This window comes from Ascaphus truei, chromosome 5 (assembly GCF_040206685.1).
Source record: "Ascaphus truei isolate aAscTru1 chromosome 5, aAscTru1.hap1, whole genome shotgun sequence".
NCBI classification, from domain to species: Eukaryota; Metazoa; Chordata; class Amphibia; order Anura; family Ascaphidae; genus Ascaphus; species Ascaphus truei.
In genome coordinates this window covers 125,630,773-125,653,972 of record NC_134487.1, presented here as the reverse complement: position 1 = coordinate 125,653,972, position 23,200 = coordinate 125,630,773, and the positions used below count along the sequence as shown (strand labels likewise).

Below are 23,200 nucleotides of genomic sequence, written 5' to 3'. Positions count from 1 at the left end.
GTGAGAGAAACTGGGGTAAACTCTCCAACAGACACAAGGGACATCTTGCTTGTTACAGAATTGGGTCCCTGAGAATCCCTAGTGAGGGCATCAGACTCCATGGGAGACTTAGTGACAGGGGTTTTGGAACTGATTAAAGGAATTGCAGGTATCACAGATTTAATAGGAGAAATACCTTGCAAAACAGAAATTTTAGTAAAGGTGATAGGCATCACAGATAGGACAGACAGAAGTAAGCTAGGCAAGGTTGCTTCTATATCAGAAGATTTGGCAGCGGCAAAGCTTAACTCAGCGGCTGCTGGAGAACTTTTAACTACAGTGAGAAGGGACTGCAGATTTACAAAGTCAGGGATAAAGGGAGTCTCAAACTTAAAAGCCTGATCCTTCAAAAAGAAGGGCCCTAACTTTAATGGTACTGAGAGAGCAACAGCAGATACGCTGATCTCAGTAGGGGTCACTTGGAAAGGAGCATAATATGTACTGTTCGCTTTAAACCCTAGGATTTGAGAAAAGGAGAACTCAGACAGTGCAAGTGGGGCAACCACGACTGTGCTGGCCTCTGAAGTGGGTATTTGGGAAAGAGTGTCTGGGACATCAGAAACGACAACAGATTCCACGAAAAGGGGTCTATGCTCAGAAGCAGGGGTCTCAGCTCTCTGAGTGGCAGACGGGGTGAGTGAAATACCTAGGAGTAGGGATTCTGCGAACAGGTTTAGAGAAACAAACGGCTCCAGAATACTTTTTACTGGAGCCAGTATATTTGCCGAGAGTTCAGGGGGCATAGCCCCGGGAATTTTAGCCGAGTCAGAGGACAACAGGGGTTGATCCTCTGAGGCTAAGGAGGTGTCCCTGACTGACGAACTAAAGGGATCTACCAAGGAAGATTCACAGGGCTGACCTGCAGGGGTTAACATAGGAAAAACCCCAAGGGTTAAATTACTCTGTACCTGAGAATCAGAGAAATAGAAGCTAGTCTCCGAGAGTGGGGTCATAGGGGGTTCTGCCTCTTGCCCTAGGGACCTATCATTAGACTGTGGAATACTAGGGTTAGCAGTAGGGACCTCACAGAGCAGACCAGCAGGGGTTAGTACAGAAAAAACCTTGGAAACAGAGCTTAGAATCTTTGGTTTAGGAAAAGAGGGCAAACAGGATTCATTCTCTGGTGCTAGGGAAGACACACTGACCTGGGGACTGCAGGGATTTACAGTGGGGGACGCATAAGCCTGACTAGCAGGGGTTAAGACCGAAATAACCTCAGGGACAGAACTTAGGGAGGTTAACTCGGGATTAGGGAGCGTGGCAGCTTCTTCCTTAGCGGGCAGCGACAGAGAAATGGTTTGACCATTCTTAGGAGAGAGAGGTACCCCAACAGGTTTAGCAACAGAACTGACAGAAAAGGGTTTGTGAATAGTCTGTGCGTGGGCAGCAAGTAGAGGTTCACGCTCGCTTATGTTTTTGTCAAATTCCAGGAATAATTTAAGGGTGGTGTCTATAGCCTGAGCCGGTACCCCAAAATCCGCAGGTTCAAGACCTGGAGTAGACATAAGAAGGAGTAGTTGGGAGTACTGGGCTTGTAACATCTTCTTCACCTCTCTACATTCCTGAGACCTTGTAAGTATTTCTTTACGAGTTAGTCTTTCTGCAGGGGTTAACCCTTCATACATACATTCAAGATTAGGTGGAGGCAGTCTTTCAAACAGATACTGTTTTTCAAACAGGGACTGGTCCGCAGCCTGGGACATAGGTACAGTTAAACATTTACCATCCCCCGCCACGGCGCGGTCCGGTTTTAATGGGCCGAGCATACTGTTACGCCGATGCTCGCCACAAACCGGGACCGGACCGCGGGGCTGAGGTGGGGTTATATAATCACCGACCTTAGTCCACGCAGACTGATCCGGAGTGCGCAGTTCGTAGTCGTACATCGCAGGGTCAGGATTGGAGAAGGCAGCATCGTCATTAATGAAGCAGGAGTTCGGCAACAGGAAGTCAGGAGATCCCCGCTTCAGCTTAGGAGCGTGAGTGCGGGGGTGGCCTCTGCGCGAGGAGCGGCCTCGGCCCATGACGCCGATCTCAGCAGGAGGAGACAGCAGGCTGGACGAAGTTCACCGCAGGGCAGCGTCGGGAAGAACCAACGCTTCAGCGCAGAAGTCCAAGGCAGGTCACTGCAAGAGGATCGCAGCAAGCCGCAGGAAAGGAAGGGTAGCCACTGCTAGGAGGGAATGCAGCAGGTACCGGTGCTGGCAACACGCTTCAGCACAGACGTCCCGGGTAGGCCACTGCAGGAGAATAGCAGCAGGCCAGTGCTGGCATCAACGCTTCAGCACAGACGTCCAGGGCAGGCCACTGCAAGGATATAGCAGCAGGCCAGTGCTGGCATCAACGCTTCAGCACAGACGTCCAGGGTAGGCCACTGCAAGGATATAGCAGCAGGCCAGTGCTGGCATCAACGCTTCAGCACAGACGTCCAGGGTAGACCACTGCAAGGATATAGCAGCAGGCCAGTGCTGGCATCAACGCTTCAGCACAGACGTCCAGGGTAGACCACTGCAAGGATATAGCAGCAGGCCAGTGCTGGCATCAATGCTTCAGCACAGACGTCCAGGGTAGGCCACTGCAGGGAGATAGCAGCAGGCCAGTGCTGGCAACAACGCTTCAGCACAGACGTCCAGGACCAGGCCTCTGGATACTCAGGAACTTGAAGGTAAGAACACTAGGAGAGAGGCCTGGGGTGGTTTGTGGCAGAGTCAGTAACATAGAGAAATGAATAGTTATGCTCGGCGCTGGTTCAGAGCCAACGCCTAGAATATAAAGGGCGGAGATCCAATCACAGGAGGAGGGTGTGTGAGAATTCCTCCAATGAAGTAGCACAGGGCAGAAGCTGCAATGAGAGGCAGCACCTGTGCCATAGATTGCCAGAGGAAGCCTGCAACTGCACAGGTCTGCAAGGCAAAAGTCAAAGCCAGTAGTGGATTCCTTACACTTATGTGGATGTCATTGTTTTTTTTTCATGCTTAATGTAATAAAATGTTTGCGATTGGTGTTCGTTTGTAGTTAATGTTGTATTATGTTAGCTAATGCATTTTATGGTTCTTTCAGAGATTGTTTGAATGTATTTATTTGTCTTTTAATGTTTACATTCGTTAATGTTGTTGTAATTAATTGGTTTGATTGGTTAGTGTTACTTTTCATTTTGAGTTGGTTTAGGAATTAATTGGTTTCATTGGTTAATGGCTTAATTAAATAATTGTTGATGCTGTTACTGCTTGTATTGATTGGATTAGCTGGCTACTGTTTTTATTGACTTTATTTATGTATGCTAATGCAGTGTTTAATAATGGGCAAATAATCTATTATCCATATCTGGATAATAGTTATTTTGCACATTATTGTACTGTATGTGTTAGGGCGGATGGGGGGAGGAGGGTCGTGTATTGATGTTTGTTAATTTTTTTTTAATATACATTTTAATTATAGTGTAGATGTGCAGGGGGTCTCCGGAGCTGACCCGCATTGGTTTCAGGTCCGAGGACCCCCTACTTCAGGAGATACAGGCCCCATTATGGGGTGACGGTATCCCCTGCACTTTCAAGCGTCCGCGTCACCGGGACATTGAAATTCTGCAGGGAATACCGGCACCCCATAACGGGGCTTGTAACTCCTGAAGTAGGGGGTCCTCGGACCTGAAACCAATGCGGTTCAGCTCAGGAGAACCCCTGCTCATGTACACTATAATTAAAATGTATTTAATTATTGTACGATCGCCTGTAACAGCCTTGCATGGAGATGGCAAATCTCCATGCAAATGTTACAAGCGGCTTTTTTTCCTATCAGCTAGCGTGCGTAAAGGTTAAGAACGCTAGCAGGGGGAAAATACATTGCACGCACAATAAGCCAGTTTTGGGCACGTCCGATAAAAAATGGGCCGAGGGCCTTAGTGAATCGCGCCGCCGGCTTCATTTTTTATCGGACGTGCTAATTTTTTTCAGCCCGGGCGAAAGCTCGGAGCTTAGTGCATAGCCCCCATAGTGCTCATAGGGAGACCGAAGCAAAACTCTGAATCGTTTCCTGCCGTAGCTGGCGCTTTATCTCTTTGATCTGCTGTGCTCCATGTTATTCCTTTTTTTCTACTATTCCAGATTCGGCTCGACGGGATGCACACAAGGAGGAACTGGTCCGTGAGTACAGCGTTATTGTCTTATTCGGCTTATTGCCTTTGGGAATTGCTCAACTGTCTATTTGGATCTAAAGTTGCTGGTTTTTCCTGTGATTCCTTTTGCTGTCCTAGTTGTTTTGTGGGGCGCCAATTGGTTTCTATCCAAGCATACTTAATATTTGATCTAGTATCCCTGCTTATATTATGGATTTCATCCTGATATCTACTTAAAGAAACTAATTGAAATTTGCACCTTAAGCAACTTGTTTAAAACATCCTGCAGCACTACAAAGAGATTAGTTTTTCCCACATATTTATTTATTGTATTAGTATAACAGGGTCCCCCTGGGTCCCGCTTACCTCTGCCACGGCAGGGGAGTGTTGTGGCGGGTTGCTACAGCTTGTGGGGGGCAACCCGGTCCCATCACGGAGGCAGACTCGTTGCTGACCACAACCGTCGCTGGATCAGTGGATCCTGTCCTTACGTTGTGGCGTTACCGGGTGCTGGTGCACTCAGCAGGTACAGTACCTCACCTCGACAAGAGCACTGTGAGGATCCACCATCCTGGCGGCCGGAGTCCATCTCCTCACCTGGAAATACCTGCTGCCTCAGACATCCAGGATGCGCCGTCTAACGGGCCCGTTACGTGCGCGCGTGCGGATCTTGTGCAGTCTGTCTGCCCGCCAATGTGATCCACCTCCGCCCCCGCTCTGGCGCGCGGTGAGTGAGTTCATCCAGCCTCCCCTCTGACTGACGCCTCAGTCTCCGCCCCCGCCCTGGTGACGGACAGGACCGGCGTGGGGGTAACTTGCGCTCCGGTCCCGCCGCCTGACCTCAGTGACGCGCGCTCGGTCCCGCCTCCATGCCCGATCAGGCTGCATCATAGGGCACACTTGCGTGCACCAGCAGCCTATAGGATTCGGTTTCCTGATACCGCCCTGGCTCTTCATTGGAGGATCTCCCTATTTATACCCTCTTGCTCCAGACTCTCATTGCTGAGCATAGTTTTGTGTGATGCTGTATCTTGCTACATCCTGTTCCTGTATTCTCCTGCCTTGAATTGTTTGCCTTGCCTGTTGATCCTGCCGCTGCCTGACCCTGCTACGTACCTTGGACTCCGCACCTCTCTCCTCTTGATCCGGATTTGCACCTACCTTTCTCCAGTCTCCAATCCTGAACTTGGCAACGTACCCCGACAATACGATACTCTGCAATCCTGAACTTGGCTACGTACACCGATCCGCTACTCTCCAATCCTGACCTGGCAAGTACCCTCTACTATTCTCATGTCTATACTCCTGACCTGGCTTGCACAACCAATCTACATTCTAGGCGCGCCCGCATGGCTGTGGGTTGGCGTTACTCAAATCCCTACCTCAGCACCCTGGTCACGCTTCGTTTGTGGTGAGCTTCGCGTTACAAGCACCAACTATACACACACTAGTGTGGCAGTGTTGTCTCACACACTTGGGTGGTGGCTACTGTGGACACCAGGGTGTTTACGTGCCAAAAGGCCCATAGGTACATTGGGGACTGTGTTACCAGGTGTGGACAGTTTGTTGGAGGGCACATCCATGTGTGGCCTAGTTGGGGGGACTGGTACTATTGTTATTCTATGCATGCAGTAAACTATTACTTTTAGCTGTGTGTGTTTTATTGCATGGGGTCCTGTAATAGGGTTATCTCACATAGTAAGAGCCCACACAGGTGGAGGCGCTGTCACCCGACGGATCAGGCACACCCCAGGCTCCCAGCAGCGGAGGCCAAGGTCTCCTTTGAGCCACAGGTAATGCCCCACATACATGGTAGCCATCATATCTCCCATGGGGTGGGGGAAAGTGCGCTACATTACATTTATACTTTACTGCAATTACTCCTTGTTACATAGGTGTGTGTGTATGTGTGTAAATGTCGGATGACCTCACTAATCTAGAAAAAAGAGCCAGATTTAAATGACTAGTTTCCTGAACCCCTTAACCAGTGTCAGGATGCCCCCGCTTCACAATTTCTAAAGAATCAATCCCGCCTGGATTCTTACCTGCAATGTTATATATTGGAGAGGAGGTGTTCCCTATCTGTCTTCTGGGTTAGGGGGGGTTCCAATGTCTCCCATGTGAAGCTTGAGTCATATCTTGAAGAAAGCAGTATAGGTTATTTTGGTGTAGGTATAGGGCAGTTAAGCTAAATAGGGGAAATAAGATGTTCAGCTGTCAGTGTTTGTCAGTAATGCTCCTCCCTTCCCTTCCTGGCCTCCCCCGGTGTTTCTACAGATGACCATTCCTTCATATTTGAATGCAATTCATTCTTTTACTAATTAACTTTGCAAATAAACTTTAAATGTTTTTCATTTTTGTGTATACCGGTCAAAATAATCTAGAAGTTTGAAGTGTACCTACAAGTTCAAATTCTGTGTGCTATAGAATATTCAGTGTACTTTCCTTTGAAGCTTTGAAGTAAATATTGCATCCTAGAATCTTTAATGCACGCGCATTTTAAGTGAAACTTCTTTGTCTTTTGTCACTGTTTTATCACAGAAATTGTATTTGTGATGGTGCTGTTTTGAATTAAAAATCAAAACACAATTTCAGTGACAAAACGCAAAGGAGTTTCACTTAGAACGCGCGTGCTCGGCACACACACCTGTTTTAACTATTTGCACTTCTATATTTATACTAACTGTGAATTCCTCGTGTTTGTTTGTGAGTCTCTGTGTGAATGTGTGAGACATTGTGCGTGAGAGTGTGGGACAGAGTGCGTGCGATTGTGGGACATGAAGAGCGCTTGCCGACTGCACAAGCGTGATCGGCATTTGCTGGCTGCTCGTTCGCATGCACAATCCTGACTTGCCGACCGCGCATGCGCGATCGGTGCTTGCTGGTTGCACATGCGTATGAGTGACTGGCAAACGTCGATCACGCATGCGCGGTTGGCAAGTGCCAATCAGTCATGCGCACAAGCAGCCAACAAGTGCTGATCGAGCAAGTGTCGATGGCGCATGCATGGCCAATGGGCTAGAAAACTGGGACAGCACCCAGAAAAGTTGGGACAGGGCCCTAGAACCGGGACTGTCCCAGCTAAACCGGAACATCGTTCACCCTACCAAACATATAACTCTCAGAACAAAAAATAAAACTAATTTAGCCTAATGCAAGATAAAATATACTAATGTATACTAAAATCCATAACTTAACTAAGTTAAAATCAGTATATAGGAATGTGGGGGGATTTGGGACACACACCAATCAGGTAAACCCAGAGTATGGGAATGGGTGCTGCTATCAAAGTACCACACAAAAACTCTATATAAAAAGTTAAATATAGGCAACACCAAAAAGGTATACAAAAAGTGTCTTATTGATTCGATGTCTTGAGAAAGGCTCCAGAGGGTAGCCAAAATGTGGTGTGCCAGAGAGGGAATAGGGGCCCGGGAGTGGGAGACCCCAGCTGATCTGTGCCAGAATCGCTGTGTTGGGCAGCTGGGATTTCTGTTGGCTGCGTGGCCTTCATGCCAAACCCCGCCTGTCAGTGTACCGTGTCCTGGTTGGCATATAAAGTTAGGCACAACATCCGCATCCGTCCCGCGTGGCCCAGCTTCCCACCGACGTGGGACCAGAGGCCTGGCCCTCTTCCCAAATTACCCACAAAACAAGGTAAAATGGTGGGATTACGTGAGGTGGATTAAGTGTGAGAAGAAGGAAGAATCGAGTGTGCAAGGAAGGAGGAATTGAGTGTGAGAGAAGTGTGAATTGAGTGTGAGAGGAGGAGGGAGAGTGATAGTTAAAGAGGAAAGGGTAGAAAGCGTTATAGAGAGGGAGAGTGAGAGAGTTTGAGTGGAGGGGAAAGAGTGAATTAGAGAGGGGGAGAGGGAGTGAGTTAGAGGTGGGAGGGAGAGTGAGAAAGTTAGAGAGCAGGGGGGAAGTGTGAGAGTTATAGAGGAGGGGGGAAGAGTTAGAGAGCAGGGGGATAGTGACAGAGTTAGAGAGGAGGAGGGAGAGTGAGAGTTAGAGAGGATGAGGAAGAGTGAGAGAGTTAGAGAGTGGAAGAGTTAGAGAGGAGGAGGAGAGTTAGATAGTTTGGAGGAGAGTTAGACATGTGGGGAAGAGTGACAGATGGGGGCCTTTACAAAATAATTGCAGGGGCACAAAAATTGTAGTTACACCACTGACGGCAGTTTGTCCTTAGAAGTCTGCACACATGAGCTTTTCCACATAAAACAGAACGTATCCTTTTTTTCTTTTAATGATAAACAAAGTTCCTAGGACAAACACATTTGTTTGGGCTCAGTAAATCATACATTCTGACTTAATACAGATCTAATTTTAACCAAAAATAAACATTTATATAGGTCACTGTTTAGCTAGTTAGCAATGGAACAGCGAAACAAAAATAAATGTACTCTTGTTTCAATAAAAAGTCAGCCCCTCATGAAAACTTACTGTGCACCTGTAACAGGGACTTAACCCTGTTTAAATAAAGCAGCCTCAGAGCTCTGAGAATCCAGCAGAGAGATAGTTATTTGCAGCCACTCAATTAACTAGTCTCCACCTGGACTAATCAGAGATCTGAGAAAAGCGTGATGTGAGACACAGGAGAGAGATTCCTTAGCTCACATTTGGGCTGACAGAAGGAGAGCAGAGAAGCCTGCACACAGACACTGTCTTGAGCACAAAGGCTGTGCTGAGATCAAGACACCCAGACATCAGAGACCTATATTTCCTGGACACAGAGGACCCAGGAACCTGCCAGAGACTGACATGGAGGGCCACAGATCAGCAGTCAAAAAACTACATGATGTTCAGAAAAGACCAAAGAGGACAAGGAGGGGGGGGAAGAGACGCAGGGGGGAAAAGGGCAAACAAAAGAAAAAAGAACTATTAAGTGATGTTAATGATGTTAATAATGTAATCAATATCTCAGGGATTGATTTGTCGCTGTCGGAGATATCGCTACTCAATAAGGGACTTAAATATGCGCCCACTATGGACATTGACCTCTTCGGCACAGTGGTCGATGTCCATAAGTTTGTGCGCAAGATGGCCTTAAAGAAATTTTATCACCAACCTCATGGGGGTGAGTCTCCGACAGCGACAAATTCAGGTGATGATCCCCTGGAACTAACACACACAACTTTAAGCCCACCCCCACCCATAGACACCTTGAGCTCTTTTAGGGATCAATGTGCACTTAGAGATATGGAAGACCTTCTTTTGCAGAGTAATGTAATTGATGAATCACAGTCATACACACTTGGGGTTTGGAAATCCACACTAAAAGAAAAATCAATCTTTTACCCAACCTTCATTAAAGGTCCATATCTCACAATGTTTGAGAACCTAGTCATTAGGGATCTCAGAGTATTAGCACAGGGATTCTCTTTTTCCCAATTTAGAGGTGACAATCTCAATAAAGGAGAACGCGCTGCAATTAAATCTTTGCAAGAAAATGACATGCTGGTAATTAAATATGCAGACAAAGGGGGCGCTGTGGTGGTTCAGAGTAGGACAGACTATTTCAGGGAGGCATTTCGCCAACTTGGTGATGTGTCATCCTACTCTGAGCTACCACGAGATCCCACAGAATCCTTTTTAAAGGAACTCATAGATTTGGTTGATCTAGGAATAGCTACATATATTTTGAATAAAGATGAATCAGGGTTTATAACCAATTTGAAACCAGTTATCCCCATTTACCACCATCTCCCAAAGATCCACAAGACTTTGGTCGACCCTCCTGGTCGGCCTATAGTCTCCAGTATTGGATCTTTGGGAGATGGTTTGTCACGATATGTCAATGCCTACTTGCAGCCTTTTGTGAGGCAACTACCATCCTTCATCCTGGACTCAGGCGATTTGCTCACTAAAATGAAAGAAGTTGAATGGAATCAGGAATTTTTGTGGGTAACTATGGATGTGGTCTCCCTGTACTCAATCATACGACATGACCTGGGCATGACGGCTGTCCGTCATTTCATAGAATGTCCAGGTAGCTCATTACCTATGACCACATTTATTATGGAAGCTATACTTTTTCTCTTAACACACAATTATTTTCTTTTTGAGAACAAATTTTACTTGCAACTTCTGGGTACGGCAATGGGGACAAGTTTTGCCCCCTCCTATGCCAACCTTTTCATGGTGTGGTGGGAAAATAATTTTATCTTTAATAGCACTAATACTCAATGTGGAGTGGACCATCAACCACTTTTTGAGATGAATAGTAAAATGTCTCAATAAATATATAGATATCACTAAATACTAATGACACCATTATATCTATATCTATATCCAATTTCTCCCTGCAAAAATTCTCCCTGTGCTGGTGTAGACCAGATCGATCCCTTTGGTTTATTTCTCCATTTCTGTATCAGATCCATTTCTTGAATAAATTGTATATGAACGCAAGAAAATCAGTTATTGCCAAATACTATGAACGGCAGATAGAATGTTGTTGGCTACAATTTACAATGATATGATACAAGTACCCTAATATTCCATGCTAAAACTATACAGCAGTAAATACAAGATGTTTTGTCTCTATAGGTATATCGAATAGTTAGTATACACCGTACCTACTGTTAATGCCATAGCTAATACGAATAATGACTTTCCTCAGGTACCCCACAGAATGAAATGTACAATATGATTGTTGGAATTAACTATACCTCACTGTCATCACAAGGATGCTCATTTGTTTTTACACGAGTATATTGTATATTTTAAAAATATTCTTTTAAATGTTTTGTCATATTTTTAATTAAATAAATATGTATGTTTTGATACTGTTGTAATTGGCTGCCCAGTGTTGCTATGTATTTTTTGTTTATACAACCCAACCATGACTGAGTCTATTTATCAGTCCTTATTTGCTCATAGAAGCCTTAGTGGACGAATACATCTGTCCATTATTGTTTTATATATATTTTTTTATTATTATTTTTTCAGCACACATGTATACCACACGAATGGGGGATATGCACCATGTCTCGGGTGTCAATTCTCTCCTGTGGGGTATCCACAAAGGTTGATGAGTGAGCTGACATATGGATGGTTAATCCCCCATCATGCGGGTAGGGCTAATAATTAAAAATGTCCTTGTCCTTATGTATCTGAGATACCATGCTCTAGTTTTCTTGCCATTCACTATCTATAACGTGCGCTCAGAGGCAGGATGGGGGCGGATGCAGCCTCCGTTGGGTCCATCCTTCCCCTTGTGGAACTCCCTTATGGGCGTTCCACAACAGTGTTGTGAGGACAGCGTCATGGCTAGTCACTCCCCTATGCTAGGTCTCGGGGCGCATGCGTTAGAGGGTCAAATTTCATTGGCTACGGTAGAGCGGTGACGTCACGGATATCGCGAGATTTGGCAGCCATTACTATTTAAATGTTTTGTATACCGTGTGGAAGCACTTCTTGATAAAGTGCCAGACACGAAACGCGTAGAAGGGTTGCATCCCTTGCTTTTATGATTCCTCATTAAAGATACTATTTTTGACCAGACCTGTTCTTCATTTGGATCGCGGTGCGCTGCACTCTTTTCTACATGACATGGAGGGCCCCCTGCTTAAGGTATTCCTGAGACTTTGGGGTGATAGACTGGTAATGGGAATATCCCTCCAGTCCTGCAGGTAGTGTCTGGGGAAGTAATTTAGCCCTTACAAATGGATAGCGGTTTGTTATTTTGTTGTTTTTGTTGTTTTGCCTGGATAAAGGAACAGGCTCAATAAAGCCAAGATATAATTGCACCCAAATCAGTCTCCATTATATATACCTCTGCACACATCTCTTACAGCACCCAACATATTATGAACCTGAAAATGCTATTTAAATTACAGGCTGATAACATCTGCTAAGAACTTTAACTGAACTCCATCCATCATGTATATGCATATTCTTTAGCACATAACTTTATTGCAGTCAAAGTAACAGATTTAGAAATTGCTAAAATGTTATAATTTGGTAACTTCAAACTCATTACAATATTCAAAAAGCATTTTAAAATTAAATGTTGTACCGTACAGTATACTAGTAGAAATGTTCTAACATTTCACATGAGGCCAAGAACCATGCCAAATTTGTCCTTTATTGTCGCAAAAAAAGCTGCTGCTCAGTCAGGATTTGCAGACGATTCGCCATGCATTAAGTTAATGTTCATTGCCATTTCATTTAATGTGTTAGTTTGCAAATTCTCTAAAATCACTAGATTTGCTTTCGAAATGCTCTAAAATGGCTATATTCGCTTTACGCTGAGACTCCTATATAAATAATGCACACACACAATGTTTCTCTCATTGTCTGGCATTATTAGTCCTTTGAGGCTTGGCAAAACAATTTGTATGGAATAAAAAAAGAAAAAAAGAAGTGAAAATGTTCATATCACAGGAGACCATGACTATTCCACGGGATCAATCACCAGACAAGACACGAAAGTAAAATAAAACTATATGTGTTATGGCTAGAGCCAGCAGACCCAACATACAGTAATATCACAACATAGCTATACTCACAATCCCTGGCCCATGCAGGGGGAATTCTAGTTGGTCTTGGTGCCCAGCGTCACCACAATAACTTCCCTGGTGCAACGTCCACTACTGGGAAGGTTCAGAGTCTGTAGGTATCGCTGCATGCAAGTAACCAAGCAGCACTTTGGAATCTCCCATGGTAGAAGAGCCCAAAGCCTCACTTTTGGGTTGCTCTGGCACAACCTTGGAGAGCCCCACTTAGCTAACTCACACGCAAGAGTCAGTAACCACCCTGGAACTGAAATCAACAACTCTTGTTTCCCATCTCTATAGACAAACATGGAAAACGGGCCAGCAAACAATCACCACATGGATGCTGTGTGGTGGGTCAATGACAAGACGAGGGCTCGCCTGTGTTGGCTAATCAGGACAGGGGGCGTGACGGAGAGATTGAGGCAAGGAGGATGGGAATTATGAACCGGCCAATGAGAACAGCACCTACCTCTTCCTGTTCCCTGTGCCGGCTCACTGTCTCATGATGAGATATGCACCTCTTTGTCTGAGCAGACAATGGCCCTGAGTATCAGACAAACCACTCCCAGATTTGGACGACTGCCCATCCCCATCCTCCATTATCTACAACCTCCTACTGGGACCAGCTGAACCCAGATTCATGTGTGTGCAGGCTGGGTATGTGTGTTACCAGTCTAGCATGCCCAGAGACCAAAGAATACCAAGTTTATACATCAACTCAAACATTTCAACAATAATAAAAGTTGCAACCATTTTATATATACTTACTGTACTTGGCTAGATAAGCCATTATAGGATGAATATACAGGACTACGCTGTGTATTCATCCTGACGATAGCACAATGGCAGGGCTTTACCTTTATTATAAGAGTCACATTGCCCCTGTAGTGCAGTGTTTCAGTGTTCACAGATTTCAACTGGTTCACAGAAGATTTTGCAATAAGCAGTGCAGTCTGTGTTTTGGTTTTAAACTAGCCAATATAGATGAAAATTAGTCTAGGGACAGGTCTCAGTTCACTTTGGTCAAAGGAGGGATTTCCCACTTTAAAACAACTCTAACTCCAGTGACATGTTTATGGGGTCTCATCTGGGTGATTGACGCATTGTTTTCCCAAATCTGACACCTACAAGTATTATTAATACCTTTTTTGAACTTAGATTCAGAGAGATTTCATTTCCTCTGGCTGCTCCCTTTTGTGTGATGTGACGGTGTGTTCAGTGAGTGTGTGTACAGCCAGAGTCCCGTCTCCCCATATCGCCTTAACTTTATAGGTTCTCTGATAAATGCAAAACATGTTATATCAATGGCGCTGGGCCCCAAGTGACAACAAATAAAGGATCACCAATGTAAAGGATATATAGCAGCCTAATGGAGGTAGATGTCCACTAGGGCCCTCCTCGTGTTGGCGGTCAGAGCATGTGGACAAAAAAGATTAAAAAACAAACATAGTGTGATGCAGATAACATAAACACAAATAACACTACTAACAGATACTGAAACTAATATATGCTGAGACACACAATGGACTGAAAAGTAAAAAAAGGCATTTAATATAATATCTGATCGTACAGTACAACTAAAATCACACAATGTGAGAAGTCCCTAATATCCTTTAGCTAGCTGAAATGCCCGCTTACCGGAGCCCAGCTGGTAATAGGCAGTGGATAATCTGAGAGTATCCCCTCTCATACGAAACCGGTTTGGCTCCTGCCCGTCTCCTGGGTGTTTGCCACGTGCAAATGTCCGGCTGCCGGGGAGTAGGTGGATGTAGCAGCTGTCTTAGCTATCCCCAGGCAAAAGATATCCGTCTACGCTACCTCTTTCCGTCCTCCGAGATATTGACATGCGCAGAAGCGCTCGGCGTCGCAGGGCATTCACCGCCGCAACACCAGCTCCTCGCGGTGAAGGGGAAAGCTATTGGCGGCAAATTCAAAAATGCTCCAGTGAATTAGCTGCTCAGCTTGGCCTGTGGGGCTCAGAAACGTGGCGTATAGCGTTGAGTGACTGTGGGTGTCGGAGATATATTCCAGGCTGCGGGCCATTATCAAGTTATCTTATTAGCGCTACCTTTTTTTTGTTCAGGTACTCTGATAAGGTATAATGCAAAAGAAAACCGTTGGTTGACAAACACTTGTGCACTATGAGGTTTGGCAAAAGTCCTTTCTGGGTTTTCAGGTTCCGGTTCGGGATTTTGCTCTTGCTCGCCCTCTGTGCCCAAATCGTCCATCTTTGTCTCTGGTAACTTCCTTTAAAAGGACAGCCCTCTGAGTAAGAAGTTGAAGAGCAAAGTTCCAGTTCATGCTGAGTTCATGGAACGCGCTTATGCCTATTGTCTTCCACGTTACCAGACCCAGCTCACGTACCTCGACTATCCTTGTTTCCAGCCTGCCCCGACCATTGCACATACCTCGACTTTTCTTGTCTATAGCCTGCCTCGACCTCTGCATCCATACCGACTACGCAACTCTGCTGCCAGCACTGACCTTTGACCTATGACAATACAGTTTATAACATTAACTGACCCTTTATCAGATGCATCTCTTTATGTGTTTCTAGCTTTTATATTATTCATCTTTGTATGACACTTCTAAATATTTCAATGCAAAGTGTTGTGCCATACCCTAAAAATGTATTAGCCTACCACTTTACACCTGCCTTTGTCATTATAGGCAATTAACAGAAGTAACATTATGGTAATCGTGGTTTGGCTATGATTAACGTCTACTTTTGATGTGACCTATTTATTGTAACATTGTTTCCTTGCACTAACATTAACGCAATTTTATCTAGGCTACCAAGTACCTGAACCAGTGAGAATCTCATATTTGATCTGTGGACCTCCGACATCTAGCACCCACTCGGTTCCTACAGTACGTGCCGGAATGTTTTGTCCACCGAGCATGAATACTTTGAGAAAATGACAAAAAACAACAAACCTGATGTCCGATGATGTTGCAGTTTTTTATTGCTCACCGAAGGCAAAGCTGAGCCAGCAGCGATTTTTGGGGAGAAAACATCAAGTTGATAAGAATCCAGTGGTCTCCCGGTAAAGTCATGATATAACCTGATTTTTCACATTGTGCTAATCTTTTTCTAATCTATCTTTTTTTAAATTTCAATTTTTTGCTGACTTGTTACTTGTGAGTTATTTCACTGAAGCCAACTGTTATCATAACAACCTCTGTTGTCTTAATGAATGAGAATGGCAGTGGACATTTCAACTTCCCAGGGAGCCACATTTTCAGCAATTGACAATTCTAGAATTCAACTGAAAAAGGCAATCACGAAAGACTTATTAAAAAGAAGGAGACATTTATTTTTATGGTGTGTATGGACAGCCACATACTGTAGATAAACTTTACTCTGTAGATTCAGAGTAGGGTAAATTATTAGGTGATTCAAATACCTGAACCACCATTATCATATACTAAAATAAAGATGATAGACAGCACTCAAAAAAAATTATTTTGGTATAACTAGTAATGCGCAGGGTGCAAGGAACAAATGGGGACCCAAATTCCCCCGAACCCAAAGTCAAAATATAACTATAATATAGTCAGCACTCACTGACTATAGGACAAGGGATGAAAACTGGTTAAATGCCAAAGAATAAACAATTTAATGTAAGCACAAGATAACTCCACTTGGAGTGATGACGGCACAAGCGGGTATAGGGACTCTACTAATACAGTGGAAAGGGTAATGATACACGGGGTCAAGGAGTGGGGTAGACAAAAAACAGAAAAGTGGGGGTAGGGGTGGGGGTGAAAATACACAAGCGATGGGGGGGTAATAAGGGGGGTTCAGCTTTTTATTTGAGTGATCCTGTGGATTGTTGGCATAGGAATTAAAATACCTGAAGTAGAGAAAATAAGGAATAGTGTTAGTTTTATAGCTCTGTGCGCTATTTAAATAGCGCACTTATAGCACCTGCTATTTTATTTTGAATATACATGCATGATCATTTTTGACACACATGGTGCAAGAGAGAAAATGACACTTCTTAATACATTTGGGCAAAGTATTTTTTTAAATAATTTGTGCCATTCATGAAGCATTTGTTGAGGCATTTGTTCAAGCATAGGTTTATTAGAATGTGCGTCAATTGCTTGCTGCCCAAATCTTGCCATATCTTGCTTTCAGAATATAACCACATTTCTGCAGGTAGAGATACCATTAGTATAACATAGGGTATGTGCACATTTCTTTCAGTTCGAATTTATGAAAGTTGCTTTGATTGTTTTTAAAAAATTGTGGAACCTCGTAAAGTTAATTGGAATGCTATTCGTTGAATTTCAAAGCAAAAACATTGAACATGTTTGTGATCATTGTTAACCCAGTTTTACTCCTTTAAATAACATAGCGATAAATGTGTATAGCTATAGTGTAAATAAAAGGCAAATTATATGTAGATAAGACATTATCCTATTATATCCACACTAAAGGCCATTCAGGCTGATGCAGGGAAAAACCGCAAAGTTAACTAAGCCATACTTATTAGGCGTTACACCCAGCGAGACCCTGGTTAACCTGATTGTGTCATTCTGTAGTGTGTAATTTGTCACGCACTGCGGAAGTATTCTATTTGAATGTCGATGCGCAAGTGTATTGTGTTGTTTTCCGAGTATACAGTACTGTATGTGCTATTTAACTTAATGCTAGTCTCAGCTTGGTGGGCCTTTCAGTTCCAGAGAAATGTGCCCTTGTATTTTGTATTTGCTACTTATTTTTTCTCTTCTGTCTGTTGAGTCAACTGCAAATACAAAGGCACATTTCTCAGGTATCTGCGAGTCTGGGGTGAGCTAAGAGCTGAGAATAGTGCGATATAACTCCCATACAGATAAAGAAAAAAAATCTAAATCATAATTAGAGGGCTTTAAAGCTTCTAAAAATACAACTTGTTGAAATATTTAGCCTTTGTGGGAAGAGCCTAAGAAAGTACTTTACTTGGAGGTGTTAGAATACAAAAAGGTTTACTGACCAATTTTATATCCAAATAATAGATGAAAAATTGTGGCTGTAAAAGACAACAAGAAGAATGTGTGCAGGCAGCACGTTAAAGTACCTTATAATGCATGGAGAGAGGCAGTAGCTGCCTATTGATGGAATAATATAGTTGGAAAGATGTGTGGAGGTTCAGTAGCTTTGTTCCCAGTATATGTGGAGGCAATTGGCTGCCCAAGAAATGTGGGTTCACAGGATCCTTGGATTCCAAATATTTTTTTAAAAGCTTTTGTGTGTGATTCATGGTTTCCAGCAGTTGATATGATTGCAGTGCAATATGGTTTTGACACACTTGTTATAAATGTGCGTAATCTTTTATTTTCAGCTTCTTGATGCTTTTCTTTAGTCACATGTTTTTTATTTTGGTATTAAAAAAAGAAAATGCATCTTCTCCGAGCCACTGAGAGGTCCCTTTTAATTGGCAAAAACTCAGATGGAACAAAAGGTTGAAAATTACATATTTACAGAAGATAATCATTACAGATTTTTAAATATTTGTGGAGTGGAATCATTACAAGGGCAGTGAACTTTGCATAGGCCAAGGGAATGGTTGCAGGATGCCGGTCCCATTGGATCAATAACTCTTTCTGAGTTAGCAGTTATTCTGTTCTCAGTTGTCGACACTTTGATGTGTGACTTTAACAGTTGAATTTGAAACTTATATCCAACTTCATTTCCCAGATAGGGAGATGTCTCTGTGTGGGAGGCTGTGCATCAGCATAATCATTTACATGCCCCTGCAAGTACTGAAGGTTGAAATTGTAGGCTGAGAGAGGTGACAACCATTGATGACCTGTGGCATTTAGATTTGTTATCTTAAACAAACATGTCATTGGATTGCTGTCTCTTTTGACTTGTAACAGAGCTCCATAGAATGTCTTTGAACTTTTCTACTAATGTCTACCTGTAGTTGAATGTAAGACCCCATACTCCTCATCAAAGCCCAAATCATTCTTGCATACAACATGCATGTACTTTGTTCACCCTTAAATGTATTGTTGTAACCTTTCTATATAATCTATGATAAAAGGAAAAATACTATTTTCAAACAATATAAAACATAGTTCAGTATATTGGGTAACACATAGGCCCAGATGCACCAGGCCATAGTCATACATGTAGCATAGGCATCTTTAGCAGGGTTTTTGAATGAAACTTCTTCATGCAGTGCCATCCCAAAACATCTGATAGTGAAAAGACCTGAAAATTGTCACAAAAAAATAACGAAGTGACTGACTGCACATGTCTCTGCACATGTCTCCTCTCTCCCCCCCTCTCTCTCCCCCCCTCCCTCTCCCCCCCCCTTCCCTCCTCTCTCCCCCCCTCCCTCCTCTCTCCCCCCCCTCCCTCCTCTCTCCCTCCCTCCCTCCTCTCTCCCCCCCCCTCCCTCCTCTCTCCCCCAACTCCCTCCTCAACCCTCCCCTCCCTCTCTCTCCCCCCCTCCCTCCTCTCTCCCCCCCCTCCCTCCTCTCTCCCCCCCTCCCTCCTCTCTTCCCCCCCTCCCTCCTCTCTCCCCCCCTCCCTCCTCTCTCCCCCCTCCCTCCTCTCTCCCCCCCTCCCTCCTCTCTCTCTCCCCCCTCCCTCCTCTCTCTCCCCCCCTCCCTCCTCTCTCCCTTCCCCTCTCTCTCCCCCCCTCCCTCCTCTCTCTCCCCCCCCCTCCCTCCTCTCTCTCCCCCCCCTCCCTCCTCTCTCTCCCCCTCCTCGCCTCCTCTCCCCCCCCCCTCCTCTCTCTCCCCCCCTCCAACCTCTCTCACCCCCCCTCCCTCCTCTCTCTCCCCCCCTCCCTCCTCTCTCTCTCCCCCCTCCCTCCTCGCTCCCCCTCTGTCTCCCCCCCTCCCTCCTCTCTCTCCCCCCCTCCCTCCTCTCTCTCCCCCCTCCCTCCCCCTCCCACCTCTCCCTCCCCCCCTCCCTCCTCTCTCTACCCCCCTCCCTCCTCTCTCTACCCCCCCTCCCTCCTCTCTCTACCCCCCCCCTCCCTCCTCTCTCTACCCCCCCTCCCTCCTCTCTCTACCCCCCTCCCTCCTCTCTCTACCCCCTCCCCTCCCTCCTCCTCTCTACCCCTCCCCTCCCTCCTCTCTCTCCCCCTCCCCTCCCTCCTCTCTCTCCCCCCTCCCCCTCCCTCCTCTCTCTCCCCCTCCCTCGCTCTCTCCCCCCCTCCCTCCTCTCTCTCCCCCCCCACTCTCCTCCCTCCTCTCTCTCCCCCCCTCCTCCTCTCCCCCCCCCTCCCTCCTCTCCCCCCCTCCCTCCTCTCTCTCCCCCCGTCCCTCCTCTCTCTCCCCCCCTCCCTCCTCTCTCTCCCCCCCTCCCTCCTCTCTCTCCCCCCTCCCTCCTCTCTCTCCCCCCTCCCTCTTTTCTCTCCACCCCCCTCCCTCCTCTCTCTCCCCCCCTCCCTCCTCTCCCCCCCTCCCTCCTCTCTCTCCCACCCTCCCTCCTCTCTCTCCCCCCTCTCTCGCCCTCCCTCATTCCTCTCTCTCTCCCCCCCTCCCTCCTCTCTCTACCCCCCTAACTCCTCTCTCTACCCCCCTCCCTCCTCTCTCTACCCCCTCCTCCTCTCTCTACCCCCCCTCCCTCCTCTCCTCTCTCCCCCCTCCCTCCTCTCTCTCCCCCCCTCCCACCTCTCTCACCCCCCCTCCCTCCTCTCTCTCCCCCCCTCCTCTCTCTCCCCCCTCCCTCCTCTCTCTCCCCCCCTCCCTCCTCTCTCTCCCCCCCTCCCTCCTCTCTCTCCCCCCCTCCCTCCTCTCTCTCCCCCCTCCCTCCTCTCTCTCCCCCCCTCCCTCCCCCCTCCCTCTCCCCCCCTCCCTCCTCTCTCCCCCTCCCTCCTCTCCCCCCTCCCTCCTCTCTCTCCCCCTCTCTCTCCTCCTCATTCCTCTCTCTCCCCCCCTCCCTCCTCTCTCTACCCCCCTCCCTCCTCTCTCTACCCCCCTCCCTCCTCTCTCTCCCCCCTCCCTCCTCTCTCTCCCCCCTCCCACCTCTCTCACCCCCCCTCCCTCCTCTCTCTCCCCCCCCCTCCTCCTCTCTCTCCCCTCCCTCCTCTCTCTCCCCCCCTCCCTCCTCTCTCTCCCCCCCTCCCTCCTCTCTCTCTCCCCCCTCCCTCCTCGCTCCCCCTCCCTCCTCTCTCTCCCCCCCTCCCTCCTCTCTCTCCCCCCCTCCCTCCTCTCTCTCCTCCCCCCTCCCTCCTCGCTCCCACCCTCCCTCCTCGCTCCCCCCTCCCTCCTCGCTCCCCCCTCCCTCCTCTCTCTCCCTCCCTCCGCTCTCTCCCCCTCCTCCCTCCTCTCTCTCTATATATATACAGTGTTCGACAAATCACTCAAAAATCTACTCGCCCAACCAAAAAATCTACTCGCCACCTAGTCCCGCCCCCAACTCCGCCCCTAGTCCCGCCCCCAACTCCGCCCCTAGTCCCGCCCCCAACCCCGCTTTAAAATAAAATATATAAATAAAATACATTTAATAAATTCCTAGTCAGAACAACATTCGTTTTTGACATAAATGTATTTATTGTATTACATTATACTACAATTAGTCGTGTGTGTGCGTGTGTGTGTCAATGTCGGATCTAGAAATAAAAGCCAGATGTGAATGACTAGTTTCCTGAATCCCTTAACCAGTGTCTTGACGTCGGCGCTTCACAGAGAGAGAGACAGACAGACAGACACACACACACACACACACACACAGAGAGAGACACACACACACAAACACACACACACACACAGAGAGAGAGACACACACAAACACACACACACAGAGAGAGAAAGAGAGACACACAGAGAAAGAGAGAGAATGAGAGACACACACACAGAGAATGAGAGACAGAGAGAGTGCGACAGAGAGCGCGAAGAAGAGAGTGCGACAGAGAGCGCGAAGAAGAGAGTGCGACAGAGAGAGCGAATAAGAGAGTGCAACAGAGAGAGCGAAGAAGAGAGTGCGACAGAGAGAGCGAAGAAGAGAGTGCGACAGAGAGAGCGAAGAAGAGAGTGCAACAGAGAGAGCGAAGAAGAGAGTGCGACAGAGAGAGCGAAGAAGAGAGTGCGACAGAGAGGGAGAGGGTGACAGAGAGAGGGCGAGAGGGAGAGGGTGACACGGAGAGGAGAGGGAGGGTGACAAGGAAAGGGAGGGTGACAAGGAGAGGGAGGGTGACAGGGAGAGGGTGACACAGGTAGAGGGTGACACAGGGAGAGGGTGACACAGGGAGAGGGTGACACAGGGAGAGAGAGGGTGACAGGGAGAGGGAGGGTGACACAGGGAGAGGGAGGGTGACACAGGGAGAGGGAGGGTGACACAGGGAGAGGGAGGGTGACACAGGGAGAGGGAGGTTGACACAGGGAGAGGGGGAGGGTGACACAGGGAGAGGGGGAGGGTGACACAGGGAGAGGGGGAGGGGGGACACAGGGAGAGGGGGATGGTGACACAGGGAGAGGGGAGGGTGACACAGGGAGAGGGGAGGGTGACAGGGAGAGGGAGAGGGGGAGGGTGACAGGGAGAGGGGAGAGGGGAGGGTGACACAGGGAAAGGGGAGGGTGACACAGGGAGAGGGGAGGGTGACACAGGGAGAGGGGAGGGTGACACAGGGAGAGGGGAGGGTGACACAGGGAGAGGGGAGGGTGACAGGGAGAGGGAGAGGGGGAGGGTGACAGGGAGAGGGTGGGTGACACAGGGAGAGGGAGAGAGGGTGACACAGGGAGAGGGAGGGTGACACAGGGAGAGGGAGGGTGACACAGGGAGAGGGAGGGTGACACAGGGAGAGGGTGACACAGGGAGAGGGTGACACAGGGAGAGAGAGGGTGATAGGGAGAGGGAGGGTGACACAGGGAGAGGGAGGTTGACACAGGGAGAGGGGGAGGGTGACACAGGGAGAGGGGGAGGGTGACACAGGGAGAGGGGGAGGGTGACACAGGGAGAGGGGGAGGGTGACACAGGGAGAGGGGGAGGGTGACACAGGGAGAGGGGGGAGGGTGACACAGGGAGAGGGGGAGGGTGACACAGGGAGAGGGGGAGGGTGACACAGGGAGAGGGGGAGGGTGACACAGGGAGAGGGGAGGGGTGACACAGGGAGAGGGGGAAGGTGACACAGGGAGAGGGTGACAGGAGAGGGAGAGGGTGGGTGACACAGGGAGAGGGAGAGAGGGTGACACAGGGAGAGGGAGGGTGACAGAGGGAGAGGGTGACAGAGAGAGATGGTGGGTGACACAGGGAGAGGGTGACACAGGGAGAGGGTGAGGGTGACACTGGGAGAGGGAGAGAGGGTGACACAGGGAGAGGGAGGGTGATACAGGGAGAGGGTGGACACAGGGAGAGGGTGACACACTCACAGACACACAGACACTCACTCAGACACACTCACTCAGACAAACTCACACTCACAGTCTGTCACTCACACACACAAACACTCACCCGTAAGGCAGGGGGGTCGCACATGGCAGCGGGGGCCTCCGCACGGCTGGAGGGCCTCTGCAAGGGGCCGCGCCCCCTCCAGAGTGGGACGCCGACGCCGCAGTATTCACTGATAGATGTGCTTAGAGCAGGGTGAGGCTCCGGTGAGGGATT

At 47.5% G+C, this 23,200-nt stretch overlaps 1 long non-coding RNA gene across 1 annotated transcript in view; it reads left to right on the top strand.

The window, feature by feature from the left end:
* The first annotated feature begins 4,047 nt into the window (after positions 1-4,047).
* The window catches only part of LOC142494438 (uncharacterized), a 31,821-nt gene continuing 12,668 nt past the window's right edge, over positions 4,048-23,200 (top strand). The window contains exons 1-2 of the long non-coding RNA XR_012801436.1: positions 4,048-4,178; positions 15,440-15,695. This is a non-coding gene — a long non-coding RNA (uncharacterized LOC142494438). The remainder of the gene's footprint in view (positions 4,179-15,439; positions 15,696-23,200) is intronic.